The sequence below is a fragment of the Pipistrellus kuhlii genome, unplaced genomic scaffold (assembly GCF_014108245.1).
Source record: "Pipistrellus kuhlii isolate mPipKuh1 unplaced genomic scaffold, mPipKuh1.p scaffold_m20_p_14, whole genome shotgun sequence".
NCBI classification, from domain to species: Eukaryota; Metazoa; Chordata; class Mammalia; order Chiroptera; family Vespertilionidae; genus Pipistrellus; species Pipistrellus kuhlii.
In genome coordinates, this window is record NW_023425449.1 from 28,454,391 (window position 1) to 28,470,139 (window position 15,749).

Below are 15,749 nucleotides of genomic sequence, written 5' to 3' on the forward strand. Positions count from 1 at the left end.
CTTTATTAACATCAGTAGAGAGTTTCATAAAACCTTTCCTTATAATGTTCCTCAGTGCATACATTTGATCAAATACTAAAGCATCAGAGTTTGAACTTATCTTGGACTATTTTTTTTATTTGTTGGATCCTTAAAGAAACGCATAGTTTTATTGGACATTCTAGGCATTTCTAGGCATTTTACTTTTTGTTCAACAAAATAAAATTTTTTGTATTACCCTTATATAGAACAGTATGTTTTTATTCTTGAACATAAATATAATCATTTAGAGAATAATTTGTAAATCCCTACAAAAACTCTCGTATACCAAGGAGATGTATAAATGGTTTTCCATTGCAGTATTGATTGTAATAGTGAAGAATTGCATACAATCAACTGACCTTTCCATAAGAAGTTTGCTAATTAACCTGGATGATTAGAGATTTACCATAGATACATAAAAATGAATGAACCAAAAATACATATACCAATGTAAATAAAACTGGAAACATAAATCTGATAGAAGAAAAGTTGCAGAAAGATACATACAGCATGACACTATTCATATAAATGTTTAAAATTTTGAGAACAGATATATATGATTTGCATATACACGAATATATAGTAAACATAAAATACATAAAGCTGTGGTGAACTCCAACTTCACATGGTGTTTTATCTCCAAGAGTATAAATAGGGAAGGGATTGTGAATGAGACATTAGCTGCATCCACAATGCTTTGTGCCTCAAAAAAATAAAAAGAATTCTGTTACAAATGTAGTAGTGAGTGCCTTATATATATTTGAAATAACTCATAAGTAAAATTAAAATAGAGGAAATAAGATGAGGTCATTTAAATATGAATAACTTTTCTCTAAATATTCATATGTCAAATGGTCTCATGAAGGTGAAATCAACTTTATAAAGCATGTGAAGCAATTAAATCTATATTAAAACATTTCTAGGTGCTTGTAAGATTATTGCTGCTGGTCTTATCTAAAGTTTCAATAATCTGAGTTAATTATTTGACAGAACCATGATCATGTGGTCTTTTCAATGAATTTAGAGATATCTAAAGACTCTGACTCTAGTCTGACACAGGGCAAGAGCATGTTGGTTATCTATAATTAGTGAAATGTATGTCTTACATTACATTTTTTAATGGGAAGCAAACAGCAGTTCATATTAAATAACTGGGGATTTTAATAGATCTCGAGTTACAATGTGGCTTTTAAAAGATATAACGTACCCTAGTTTAGTGCTCAGCTGTAGGTCAGACCCGAGTTTATGAGGCCATCCCCCATCTGGAAAAGCGTGTCTGGCACATTTTATGAGAGGCATTGATCACTTAGAGTGGATCAGAGGGAGCAACCTGCAGGATGAAAGGCTTGAGAACGATGGAATAAGAGAGGGGCTAAAGGAATAAGAATTAGAGCGAATGAGAAGGGGAAAGGCTAGAAGGAACATAAATAACAATAACGCAATGCAATCTACACCACAAATATAAATATAAAAAGGATTTCTATAAAGAACAGATGGAGTGGGGGGAGGAACCCCATTGGATTCAACAAACCGAAGTTCAGCTCACATACGTAAGTACCTTCTAACTTAGAGTGCTCCAAAAATGGAATGGGCCCCCTATAGCAAAGTGTGCATCATGGTAAGAAGCTGGCTTAATCAAGAACATTTTTAAAGTAGAATTCTTCCTTGGAGTAGAGGGCAAACTGGATTACTTCTAAATATTATATATCTATTTATGTATAGTGCAACATTTAAAATAATGGACTAGAAACATAAAAATAAAATAATAGACTGCTTGATTTTTTTTAATACTTAATACATGCTCCCTAGAAACCAGTTCAATTTCTAAGGTATTCACATAAGAGTGTTAAGTATTATCAAAACCTTACTTGATGGATAAAACAAAAATGCCATGATCCTTTGTACCTATAGAACCAGGGAACATGGATCTAAACTAGAGTTCATTTTAGAAATGACAAGTAAGACTCAGATATTTCAGCCTTTCACTGAGCTTTATGGTTAGTAAGGGCCAGAGCACTGTCCTTGATAACCACTCCTTCATTGTTTCCACCCAGGGGTTGATGCTTAGCTCACAGTAATCTGTAGGCGAACAACAATAGCAGCAATGAAAGTTCCTGATGCCACCCTCCTGCATCCACCACCACCCATGCTCTCCCTGATAGGCACCCTCTAGGGGAAGCAGCATTGGGAATCCTGCATCTGGGTCAAACACTAATCCCCAGTTCCCCACCCCCACTACCCCCACCACCTGCATTGCAGCTTGTCTCCAAGAGGTAAACCTCAGTCCTACTAGTCCCCAGGCTGGAATCCCATTATGGTTCCCAATCCAGACAGAGGGTAGCTTGTGACTGGATACATAACAGTCCTATCCAACCAGTGGGGTCCCTCGGAGGATGTGGGAGAGCAGGTTTTGGCCTGATCTCCACAGACCAGGCCGAGTTTGTTCTGGATCGGGAAAGGGCGCAGGCCAGGCCCAGGGAACCCACGGGTGCACAAATCCATGCACTGGGCCTCTCGTACTTATAATAGCCCAGTTATGAATAACTGGAAAGGAGCAAAGGGAAGGGACTAGACAGGAAAAGAATAGACACATGCCCAGTAAAATCAGGGAAGGTATTTGCCTATTAGTCACACCTGGGAACAGGCCATTGGCCAGAATAGGCATGGCCACTGCAAGCATGGGAAGATGTGAGACATTTAAACTCCTAAACAAAGGAATTCTCTCTCTCTTTTGGTTTATGTTCTTGTTCTTGCTCTGCACTCCTGGTCTGTATAGCTCTCATGCTCTACATTTGCCTATATGACTTGGGGCCATGTGGACTCCACACATAATGGACCTGTAGCTAGCCTGAAGCTAGCCTGATGCAAATGGAACAATAATGAATGGAAGTTAATCATTGAGCTGTGAAATGCGGGAGGGAGTGACTCCTCACCTTGAAGAGAATCATTTACAATCAGTACAGGAGGTAACTACACCAAACCCAGCTACACCATGGAATGGAAACTTGGGACACTGGATTTGCTTCTAGCTCTGCTGAATCCTCAACTACACCTCTTCCAAGACCGAATTAAGAGAAATGGGATTTTAGGAACTGAGGAATGTAATTCCATGTAAATAAAGCTTTCTACCACATCTCATCCTCAGTAGGGGCCTCCCGAAATGCTATTCCAGTAACACCCCAAGAACCCCACTCCCACTAGCAACGGAGAAAGGCCGTGCATGCATTTCTCTGATAACAGATCTAGTTCTTTCTTGGCCATTGCATGGATCTAAGTAACTTGATCAAAGCAGGGTGAAAATCAGGACCATTTCATTCCGTTCAATCAGCAATTCTCAACCTACTTCTCCTTTATCCTACATAGCATATGAGGAACACATCATAACACACTCTCATGGGCATTCCTACAGTTGAATGCACTTTTTGGCCTCTCCCCATAATTTAACCTTTTTCTCTGCTATTCAAGAAAGCAAATCAAGATGCAAGTCAAAGTAGCGTTCTTATATCACAGTTCTTGTAATTTCTTTAATTTAAGAGGGGAAACATTGCCCGAAACTCACTAAAGTTTAGTTACCTCCGAATTACTCTCAGGGCATTTTGCTGGCATGTTGCTCTTTCCTGCTTCCCACTCTGCTTAGAACCTGTATGTGTCCTCTTGCATGCTGGGTGGGAGGAGTTATGACTCATGTCCAGAATGAGTTCTGGAGATTAGAAGGGTCAAGCTGAGCTCCTGATGTCTTTGTATAAAGCAAAAACATCCCACATATCTTTGGTCATGGAGCCAGAGGTTTCCCTGCTGGTTCCAGCACCAGCCAGCTCACTGGGTTTGGCTGTCTGTACTGCTCTGTTGATATTGCACAGAAGAGTTTGCTTTTCTTAAATGCATTTACTCATCACATTAAAAAGGTTTCACATCTTACCATAAAGTCATAGAATTTGTCATTGAAAGGAAATGAAATAATAATAGGAAATTAATAATTGAGCAGGGGGCCACAGACATAAAGTTCCTGAACCTAAAAGATGATGTGGGACACAGTGACAAGTACCTCTGGGGAAGGGAGTGATTCTGCACCTTGAAGAAAATCTTTTACATCTAGGACAGAAGGTGACTCTGAAATGTGACTCAAACACTGGTCATTTTCTGGTTCATCTCACAGTCCCAAACTCTTTAGCAAGTTACTATAATAAATATATTTCATACACAATCTCCATTAAACATGCTGGAACACCTCATCTCAGTCACAACACATAATTAAGTAATTTTTTTAAAAAATTAGGCCTTTAGCCCTGGCTGGTTTGACTTAGTGGATAGAGCACTGGCCTGTGGACTGAGGGGTCCCAGGTTTCATTCCAGTCAAGGGCATGTACCTTGGTTGAGGGCACATACCCAGTGGGAGGTATGCAGGGGGCAGCTGATTGATGTTTCTCTTTCATTGATGTTTCTAACTCTCTTTCTGTAAAATATCAATAAAAAATATATTTTAAAATTAGGTATTTATCCTATTTCATTAGGGGCTGATATCTTGGCAGTTTTCTGGAGACCTGTGTGACTTCAGATGGGAATGTGATGCTATTTGTTAATTCTGCCACTGATATTCCTTGGTCCTGATTAAAAGTGCAATTGAAACAACTTAGAAAAACTTCACATGTAAGAAAATGCAACCACTATTTCATTCTGCTTTTTTCCCCATTCTGCATTTTCTGGTTTTGAATGCTTCCCTTCAGTCTATCACTACCTAAGAGCAGTCCATTAACTTGAATAAAGAACTGCACTTTGGGATCCCCAGGTTGGCATCCCCCTCATAAGTTCTGTCTCTCTGTCCCATTAGCCCTGCCCTCTGATGGTGTGGTTATGAGGACCAGAGTCAAGGGGTCACAGATATAAAGTTCCTGGACCTAAAAGACAATGTGGGACACAGTGACAAGTACCTCTGGCCACATCCACAGCTCACCAGAGACCAGGTGGTACCTCCTGTCTTTTTAGTCAAAGGTGAATATTAGGGATTATGAACATTAGGAGCCTCTTGTTTGCATTCTTTCCTATCTGTACACAGCAGACCACAGTCTACTCAGTTTTTGCCTGGCATGTATCATAGGTTGGTACTAACTTATCTATCCTTAAAACATCTAATAAATTCTTCCCCCATGTTTTCTAAGTTATTTCCTTTTGTACTTACTATTAGTTGTTCCCTCTGTGTACTCACAGCTCACTGGGATTTTGTTATTGTTGTTGTTGTTGGTGGTGGTGGTGGTGTGTGTGTATGTGTGTGTGTGTGTGTGTGTGTGTTTAGTGTTTATCACAATGGCGATGTTCTCACTTTGCTCTGTAAGGGTCAAATCACATGTCAGTTTTCCCAACTAGACTGGCTGGACTCTTCAAAGACAGGGATCATGACCTCTTTTGTATCCCCAGCCCATTGTCTAGTGTAGAGTAGGTGACTTTTTTTTTTCTGAGTAAAGAAATAAAGGAATAAATTGACCCACAATGTATTTTCAGATGCATCCACATAGAATTGGTCTAAAGTGAGTAATGAACTAGCCAGTGGGTTTTTCCACCCAACCCCTGCTCAAATGGGGGCCTGGTCTCCCTGGAGATGAGCAGACAGATGGAAGAGCAGCCACCAGACTCTGCACAGCTGAGCTGAGCACCGCCTGCCTTCCTGGTGTGAATGCCACTCTCAGCTGCACAAAATCACGCTCCTTCCTGGGGAAAGGAAAGTCTGGATCGTCCCATATGTCCAGCTGCCTGCCAAGTGTTATCATGACTGTTCAGTTCCCTCGGCTGACAGTAATGAAGTCAGGACTTAATGCACCTCACCTCAGCGTGTCTGGGAAACACATTGTCATTTAGAATCTCCTCACGAGCCACAACAGACATGTTCACTAATGGGCATCTGTTCTTTGGTTAACGCTCCTGGTCTGATGCTTTCTTGAACACAGCTCAGTTTGGCCAAGGGCTCTATTAAACTATTATTTATTAGTGACATTCATGAGAAATGAGATGCTCATCCAACATGTACCATGTCATCACCCTGGTCATGACTGTTAGCTGAAGGTTAAGGCCAGCCTCGTGGTACACAGAAACAACATTAAGGCCTGGCAGAGAGACAAAGCCACTTGCCACACCATGGCTGTGATCTGGTTCCACTGAGCATGCCCTGCTCAACCTCCTGAACATGTGCCTTCATGATCTGGTCCAAAATATAACATCTCTATTTATACTGAAGCCCCAAGAGGGGGGTGGATTGCATTACAATGAATGTGTGCTTTGCTAGCTACAGCATAATAAACATGATGCTATAATTATCCATGTTGTCATAGAGCGAGGAAGCTAATCTCTTGAAGCATTAGAGTCCTGTGTCACTAGCAAACAGGCTCATGTTTTGCGTTTGTTTTGTGATGATGCACAGCTTTGTAGTGTGTTTGTTTGTGTCAGCACTTCAGCCATATCTGGATGAAGACCGTACTGGAAATACTTTTGCATATGGGTCTAATTAGAAGTCCGTATGGTTATAATGTCTTTGTGATCTGGCTCCGCCTTTCAATTTCGCTCTGGGAGGAAGTTTATTAAGATAACCAAAGATAGTCATAGCTCTCCCCCAGCAACTCTGGATTCTTCTCCTCATTCTAGGTAAAGTGTACAAATTGATTGAAGTAATGAGGTTTGTGGAACTTTTTCTTTTTCTTTTTTTTTTTTTTTTTTTAACAAATTCTACTCCATGTCCCACATGTTGGGTTTGATGCATTACATTCTGCATTGGTGAGTCAATGTTGGACCTAGAAGATACTCTCTCCCAGAATGTCATTCATTTGACAAATCTTTCAGGGTCTCAGCGGCATCACTCACTCTTCTGGGCACTGTGTATACAATAGTTGGTCAAAGCAAAAACCTCTGACATTCTAGTGGGGGGAGGCAGGAAATAAATCAAATAAATACAGAGGCTATCCAGCAGAATTTTATAATGACAATATGTGCCACAGAGAAAAAGAAAACAATAAATAAAGAGGAATTTGGGGAAGTGACCTGTAATTTGTAGTCTGGTCAGGAAAGGCTCCATTAAAATACAGTTAAAGTGTGATTATCTCCATTGAAAAATGTGCAATGATGATAATTTACTTAATAACTAAAACTGTTAACAGTTGGCACCTTCTAGGAAATTATTTTATAGGCCCGACTGCTGTTGAACAAGTTGGAGAAATTAGATTGGGCCTCCATAGGGTGACATCAAAAAATAATTCTTCTATTTTATAGTTTGTCTTTGGAGCCCCCTTGATCCTAAGGGTACAGGGCCCTTATGTGATCATCTTCCGATTCTACTTCCCTTAGCATGGTTTCAGGAGCCTCGAATGGGGAGAATCATTCATTGAGTGTAATTAATGTTCCTTAAAGAATGATGTTCCTTGGGAGGAAGATTTTCTCCATTTTGAAATGCCAGTAACAGCCGAGACCGGTTTGGCTCAATGGATAGAGCGTCGGCTTGGGGACTGAAAGGTCCCGGGTTCGATTCCGGTCAAGGGCATGTACCTTGGTTGCGGGCATATCCTCAGTAGGGGGTGTGCAAGAGGCAGCTGATCGATGACTGTCTCTCATCGATGTTTCTAACTCTATCTCTCTCCCTTCCTCTCTGTACAAAATCAATAAAATATATTTTTTTAAAAAAAAAAGAAAGAAATGCCAGTAAAAATTTCCCTTTTAATCTCCACTTCTTCTTTCCTTTGTAGATGGTTTTTAGAAGTTTCCAAAACTTTTAAAATAGTTCTCCCTTTCCTTGAATCCATGATCATAAGTAGTGCAGAGAGGGGAAAAAAATCCATATATATAATAGGTAGTTCATATTATATTCACCGGAATGGTAATTGTGCTTGGGTTTTTTTGGTTTTTTTTAAAAAGTCTTTTATCTTTGGACTCTGAGTAAACAGAAGTACTCCATCACAGAATTATGGAAAATGAAGTTATGATAATAGCTATTCTGCAGTGTCATCTAAACTTGCAAATTATTTGACATGAAAGAAAGCTAGCAGATTGAAAAGGAGAACTAACTGGAGAGTGTGGAGTCTGCAGAGGGCCCTGCACATCCCCATGGGGGACGGGGACTGGAAGATGGTGAATGTCCTTGACTTCAGGTACATGATAATCACCATGGTAACTTCATGAAAATAAAAAGGGTGGGTTGAGTTGTGTCCAGCTGCTGAGCTTTCTCCATTCTTTGATGATTTTCTTGCCTTGCATCTGCTACTCTTGACTGAACACCATGGTTGTGAAATGAAAGCTCTGCCCCAAAGTGGGCTGGTTCTAATAAACCTGTGTGTGTGGGTGTGCACCGGAAGCCGGGCTCTGAGCTCAACAGCAACCATATGTGGGAAAAGTTGAGTTGCTTCCTTTGAAGGTTAGCGGGAACCAGGCTGGGTGGGATGGAACACCTGGACTGGTATGAAGGAAATATCAGCCAACGGGGGCCCTGCTAGACAACCCCTCCTCTGGGATGACTCTGGAATGCAATTTCTCTTGGAAAGAGCTCATATTAATTTTTTATAGAGAAGCAGAAAGAGAATTAGAGACATAGATGAGAGAAAAGCATCAATCAGCTGCCTCCTGCACACTCCCCACTGGGGATGTGCCTGCAACCAAGGCACATGCCCTTGACTGGAATCAATTCTGGAACCTTTCAGTCCTCAGGCCGATGCTCTGCTCACTGAGCCAAACTTGTTCCAGCAGGCTTAAATATGTTTTTCACCTAAAACACCAACATAGGCTGAGTTTCACTGTGAACTGTAAAGGTCAACAGCTTTATTTATTTATTTTAAATATATTTTATTGATTTTTTACAGAGAGGAAGGGAGAGGGATAGAGAGCTAGAAACATCGATGAGAGAGGAACATTGACCAGCTGCCTCCTGCACACCTCCCACTGGGGATGGGCCCGCAACCAATGTACATGCCCTTGACTAGAATCGAACCTGGGACCTCTCTGTACACAGGCCGACGCTCTATCCACTAAGCCAAACTGGTTTTGGCATCATCAGCTTTTTTTTAAAAATCACTGACAGCCCAGCACAGGACTTGCTTCAGAATTACCTGGAGGGCTTGCTAAAACTGGGTGCTGAACGCACCCCACCCCCCCTCCCTCTCTCTCTCTCTCTCTCTCTCTCTCTCTCTCTCTCTCTCTCTCTCTCTCTCTCTCTCACACACACACACACACACACACACACACACACACACAGACAGCTCTTCTATAAATCTGGCGTAGGGCCCAGGAATCTGTTTCTAACATCATTTAGAAGAATTTGCATCTGCTGCTGCTGCTGTCCCTGGGCCACTCCCTCTCAGGGAAATGCTTTTCTTTCTCTTCGTGGTTGAAATGTAACAACATTCCATCTATTGGTTTTCATTCTTTGTATATTTTTCTGAGTTTCTGAGATGGTCCCAAAGGAAGTGTTCACACGCAGCTGCTTGTGGAACACAGCTAGACAAATAACACTACGCCCATTGCAGATGGATATTGAGGCTCAATTGATGTGTGCACATGCTTTGCCTGTGAATAGAATTATTTATAAAACTGGAAATTGGACTGTCTTTATGGAGTCATTACCACCATTCAGTTCACTTAGCAGTGATTCCTCTTTGCATCCAAAACTGAGAGAGCTAACAGATGAGCACTGAGTTGAATCCATATTCTGTTCATCTTACTGAAATACTAGCAGCACATTTCACAGTGCGTGTGCCACCTCAGTCATATACATACACATATGTCATAAGTGTACATACATATATGTGAATCTTTAATTACACACACACACAACACACACACAAACACAGTATATATAAGTTCCTTTGGTCATGCATGAAAAGTTTCAAGGAAATGACCCTAAGTATTTTGGAGCATTACTATCAGAAAAGAAGTCACTTGGGACATGAATAAATAATTTTTATAACATTTCAGAAGTAGAATTCATTTAAAAATACATTTGTCATAATTATGCCCCCAGAAAGCCAAGCTGCAAACTCCCACGATGTCAGGCGGAGAGAAAGGGAGAGAAAGAGAAAGGGAGCATCACCCACTTGCTTTCTCTATTAGATCGGGAAAAACTGTTTTTAAGGCATAAACAGACCGAGCAGTAATTAAACTCCTATTGTGTAGATGTCAGTCATTAATGTATGATGTTAATATGTCTCTTTTCTCTCTGAGGGAGATAGAACCCATTCAATTGATTTACTGAATTGCATTTGCTTTTAGTGTATTCTCTGCAGAAATGGGATGAGGGGACCAGTAGAATAGCAGTGCTCATTTCCAGGGTGTTCCGAGGGATGGATCTATGGACACAGGTAGGAAGGTCTGAAGAAATGTGATAGGGACAGGCTCTATGACCGGGAAACTGGCTCTGAAAGAAGCTCTGAAATAGTTGCTACTTTTTCTTCTCTCCTGAATTAAATCCTTCTGACAACACGGTTAGAGGTTAGAGAGATTTCTTGTTCAGATTCTCTTAAATTGGGTTAGAATATTGACAATAAACTTCCATCCATTCCTTCCAAACTGAAATACATTTTATACACAGTCCAAATGGTCCTCAACCTACACGTTCCAACAACATCCCGCTACTCATAGAAGGAGAATGGTGATACTCAGTTCAGTATCACGGAGCTCTGTTTTCCCATCAGGAGAGAGAACATCCAACTGACAGCAATAATCAGCAAAACTGAGGTCCACCTCCTTAGGGAGGGAGGACACAACATACACGAGGCACGTACTCAAATGCTGGTTTTTGCAACAAGCACTATAGAATTGCAGGAAAGAGAAAAAAAAAATGAATAGTTGCCTTTACTTTGGAATAAGTGCTGGGGAGGGCCCATTTGGAATGAGGACAAAATGTTCCTATGTCCTGGTGATCAGACTTAGGAAGAAGTCTCTGTGTAATTGGTTGTTTAATCAGGCAGGGCCCACTTCAGCATGTGTCTATCAGCGGGGCTCAGGGACAGCAAGCTAGTGGAAGGAATTGCTAGGGGACTTGATTTGAAGCTGTGTTTGCCAAGTACGTCCACTATTACCTAGGGTAGGCAATACCAGCCAAGTTTTTAAAAGATGCCTTTGTTTCTATTTTATGTAATCTTTTTTTCTTACGTATTTCTCTGCTTATGGTTACTTGTAGGGAAGCCAAGAGTTCTTGGGGCACTAAAGCATCTCACCCCTGACACTGCCAGTGCTGTAAAGTGCCCACATTCTTCTTAAGATGCCACAGTGATAAAAATAGCTCTGATTAGAAACAGTCTTCTCCAGTCTCACTTCCCAGGAAGAGTCTCCTTTTTTTATTAACTTCCTTACCCCTGGCCCCATCTCCCTAATTGCACCTTGTGATATTTAGCGATGCTTTCATCCATCTCCCTTTTTTGTCTTTCTATTTTTCCCCCATCACTCTCCATCAGGGATTCCTTTGAGCATCCCAGTGCAGTTTCCTGGAGACTGGTTATGATTTCCTCAGGAATCTCAGGAAGTTAATCCTGTTTGAGAACACTCGGAGCCTAGTCACATGCAAAGTGGAGCTGGTGCCTTTTCCCAGTGTGCCCGGTTCACTCCTGAAAGAGAGACTGTTGCTCAGCACTGCCTTTGCAGAACCTCGTGCAGGATCATTCTGTCTCTGTGACACAGCCCGGGAGAAGCCAAGGTCAAGGACCAAGCTGGGTCATCTTGGTGCCATTCTCCTAGTGATGGCAACGGTGATTACAGCGCAGCCTCTCCGAGCCTGCGTCTCTGCCCGGAGTCGCTGCCTCTTGACAGACAGCACAGGGAGAAAGGACAGAGAAGCAGAGCCCGCAGGAACTTAAGAAAACTGGAGGTCTGCTTTCCTCTCTAACATGTCATTTGGAAGGGCAGTTCTTAGTACAAAGTTGCGTTAGAGTTGTCTTCTTCACCACCCCACCACCCCTTTCAAGATAAACCTTAAGAGTTCCAAAAGAAAGTAAATCCAGAGTGTTTATGGCCATAAAATCCACGTTACTTATTTTCAGCCACAAAACCGATTCTGTTGGAATTTATATTATAGGAGGATTGTTCTACCAGTGACAAATTCCTCATATTCCACAGCACTGGATATAATTTCAGCCCCTGTGTTCTCAGTTGAAATTACTGTTGATTTCTGTATTCTTGTGCTGTTGATATGTTTCTCTACCTGACATGGCACTGAGTTTCTGCTACTACCTTGAATTCTAGTGGAGCTCTACTTACACTGCTTTTGAGAACTTAAACGGATATAAGTTTGTTTATGCGGGTAATAAAAGATACAGTAAATAAAAGCTCCCTTACAGCTTCATCCCTTTCCCTCTTCATTTTCCTTTGTACTGTCATCCAATGGTTGTTTGTTTGTCTGGGGTTTTTGTTGTTATTGTTTATCTACTATCATAATCTAGAACGGTGCAGGGCCCTTGAGAGGATATGTGGGCTCTTGGTTGGGAAGAGGATCTTTTACCCAGAAACTTCTGTTCTTGAGCTCTGAGAAAATGTACTGAATTACTTTTTTTTTCCCCTGTTGTTACTTTGGGAACTCCTATTATTTACATATTGCATCCCTAATCCTTTTTCGCCTGTTGTCCTATTTTTAATTCTATTTTATGAGATATTTTCTCAAATTTATTCTACTTAATGCGTTTTCTGTTACTGTTATAAAATTTCCAAAAGTTGATTTTGTGTGTTTCTAGCTCTCCTTCCTATAGCATCCTATGCTTGCTTTATAAATGTGATCTTCCCCTATGTCTGTAAAGATATAAATGATAGTTTTAGGGTTGTTTCATATTGTTGTTGTGGACTTTTCTTCTCTGCACACTCTTCCTTCTGAGTTACTTTTTACATATTTTTTTTTTATATCTTTTATGTTAAAGATGTGTTAGGTCCTTGACTGCCAGCTCACATTTAAGAATGAGCTGACAAAAAACTCCTGCCTGTAGGTGGGCTTGCTGCCTGTGGGCATTACTGTAAGGTAATCTGGTTTGTGCCCTGGGGAGAGAGCACGTGGTCTCTTGCCCGGAGAGTAAAGGCCCAGGTCCTATCGTCCTCAGGCTCTGCTTGGGAAGAGAACTGGGGGAGTGGTTGTTCCCAAAATCAGGTTTGTAGATTTGCAAGCCTCCCTCTGGTTTTCTTTAAAGGAGTCTTGAGCTTAATGAGACTTTGTAGACCATCTCCAATGAGTGAATATTACATCTTCTGCCAGAATTGAGAAGGGCCAGTCACTCTACTCTGCTGCTTAGAGTAAGGGTCTAACTGCTTTAATTTGTAATCATTTCCACAATATTTAAAGCTCATGGAAATAGGTTAAAAATTATATTGTGTACATCCATACACCCACTACCATGCTTTAGAAGGAAACCCAGATGCACTGTCACATGTTCCTCATGTGTCCTTCTTTGATCACTCCCCTCTGCTTTTCTATTTACTTTAACTACATTTGTCTATACCCAAGACACATATAATATTTTGCATATTGTTAAATTTTCTCAATATTCAGTCTCTTTGTGAGATGACTCATACTGGAAGGGGTGGTCTCTTCTGCAAAGACATACATCAGAGGATTGACTATGGATGTGTGGCTCTAGGCCTACTTTCTTCTGGGGGTGAACCGTCCTCTTGCCTGAGACTGTTGATGATGCTGCCAGTTCCATACTGATGCAGTTTGTCACCTGCTGGCTTTTCCTAGCATCTCAGGCTACTAGGCTTCTTTCAGTGGGCCCTGCTCTTAGATGCCCCATTCCGTGTCTATGTAAATACTGGTTCAGAGGTGGCACTATGTTGCTCAATAGCTTCAATGTAACCCTGTGAGGGCCCCGTAGACACAGTTGGTCACATTGCAGAACCCCAGAAGGAATGTGAGCATGGGTGTCCACAAATGCCCTGAATTGTCTAGAATGGGATAGTTCATGAGAACCAGACTCTTAGCTCCCAGAGAAAATGCTAATTATCTTCTTTATACAGCCACATTAATATTGGATAGTTTGGCAAAACCTATGCCAATATATAACATCTTTGTTATATATTACATAGGGAACTAGAAACCTCAAACTGATATCCAGGGTTCAATTCCCTTCCTGTCTTGACATGACATTATTTTAGGTGTTTGGTAACATAACTGTTTTAGCCTGTATCTCCCAGGGTTTAGGAAGTTTTCATTTATTTTTTGTTTTTTAATTTTTCTCAGTTCATAAGTGTAACTTACAGAAAAACACTTAAATGCAATAAAATAGAAGAAACAACCCAAAGGAAAATTATGTTAATATTTGTGCACATTTTTCAAATTATTTTGCTTCTTTACTATGGTGATAGAAACAAAAATTCACATACTAAGTTTGAAATATTATTATTATTATTATTATTATTACAATGTTAATATGTGTTCACTATAGAAAATTTGGAAAATGCAGAAACTCATAAAGAAATTTAAATCCAGAATCTGATTACTTAGATATAGCCATTTAAAACTATGTAATTACATATTTATTTAAAGCCTCAGTTTTTAATCACAAAGGTATGAAGATATAATATTAGTGGAAGGTCCAGTTGCCTTCCAAAAAGGCAGTATAAGTTAAGCCAAAAATATATAAACATGCCTGTTACTTCACATACTAACCTACACTTAATATGTCAATCTTTAAACGTTTTATCAATCTGAGTGGTATAAAAACACTAATTTTTATTTTAATACATATTTACTTGATTCTCAGCACTTATCCAAACCTGTTTTACTTTGTTGTTGCTTTTTTTGTTTTGCAATCAGATAGGCTGTTTGCTGCTGGCTGTCTGACAGTCTATGTAGAAAAACTACATTCCCCAGGATGCACTGCTTCCAGGGCATGTCCTATTCCTACTTCTGTCTACAGTAGCTTAGTGCATTAACCTATTGTATATCCATATCCATCTCAGAATTAGAGCATGTTTCAAGAGACCATCATCAGACCACTTACATAGTAATTCAGTCATTTTCTGAACATCATAGTTGGAATGGATGTAGGAAAAAGCATTTATTGGGCAAAATTGATGCTTTACATTAGTTACTAAGAAAAGCAGAAGCTAGTTCAAGGTTGCTGTGAATCTTGTATTTCTGACCTGGGAGCACTTAATGAGATAAAGTGATGGGCAGGGGTGGCATGAATATGGATCTATATTCATAATTGCAGGCTTACTTGGTTTCCAAATAACAAAGCACAAATGAACTCCTGTGCTTTTTGGACAGTTAGGTTGGTGCTTGTTTCTCCCAGATTCTATGGTTGGCCCTTGGTTTGTATTGTGTTTCTCTGGTTTTTCTGTTTTGATGTCTTTGTCATTATCACTGTGTGAATTTGGAAAGGCCATGCCATGAGTATGAACCAGACACTATTTTAAACTAGAATTCTCTGCATTGCCTGTGGATGAAATGTTTTACATAATTTTATTCTATTTCAGCATGAGCTTATAAAATGTTGGAAAATGTAACAAAAGGAAAGAAAATAGTAGATGTCTCAGTCTTGCCATTGTACTTAGCATGCTGTCCCTAGGATTCTGACAGAGGGTATCAGAGGACCCACCACAGCTTGAAATATTGAATGATGGGATTTGTGCCAATGCAGCATATGGTTTTATATGAACAATGAATATTGTATTATCTGATGTGTGGTGCCAGGGAGGAAAGTGGATTTGTGAAGACCTGGGGCAGCTGAGGCTACATCAGACAAAATCCTTTTCATGAATGGTGTCTAAAGTCAAAAGCTGGATTG

The 15,749-nt window shown here is 40.3% G+C and overlaps 1 protein-coding gene across 2 annotated transcripts in view; it reads left to right on the forward strand.

Annotated features, from left to right (window-relative positions):
- NKAIN3 (sodium/potassium transporting ATPase interacting 3) overlaps positions 1–15,749 on the forward strand; it is a 405,119-nt gene that overhangs the window by 183,366 nt on the left and 206,004 nt on the right. The window lies entirely within an intron of this gene.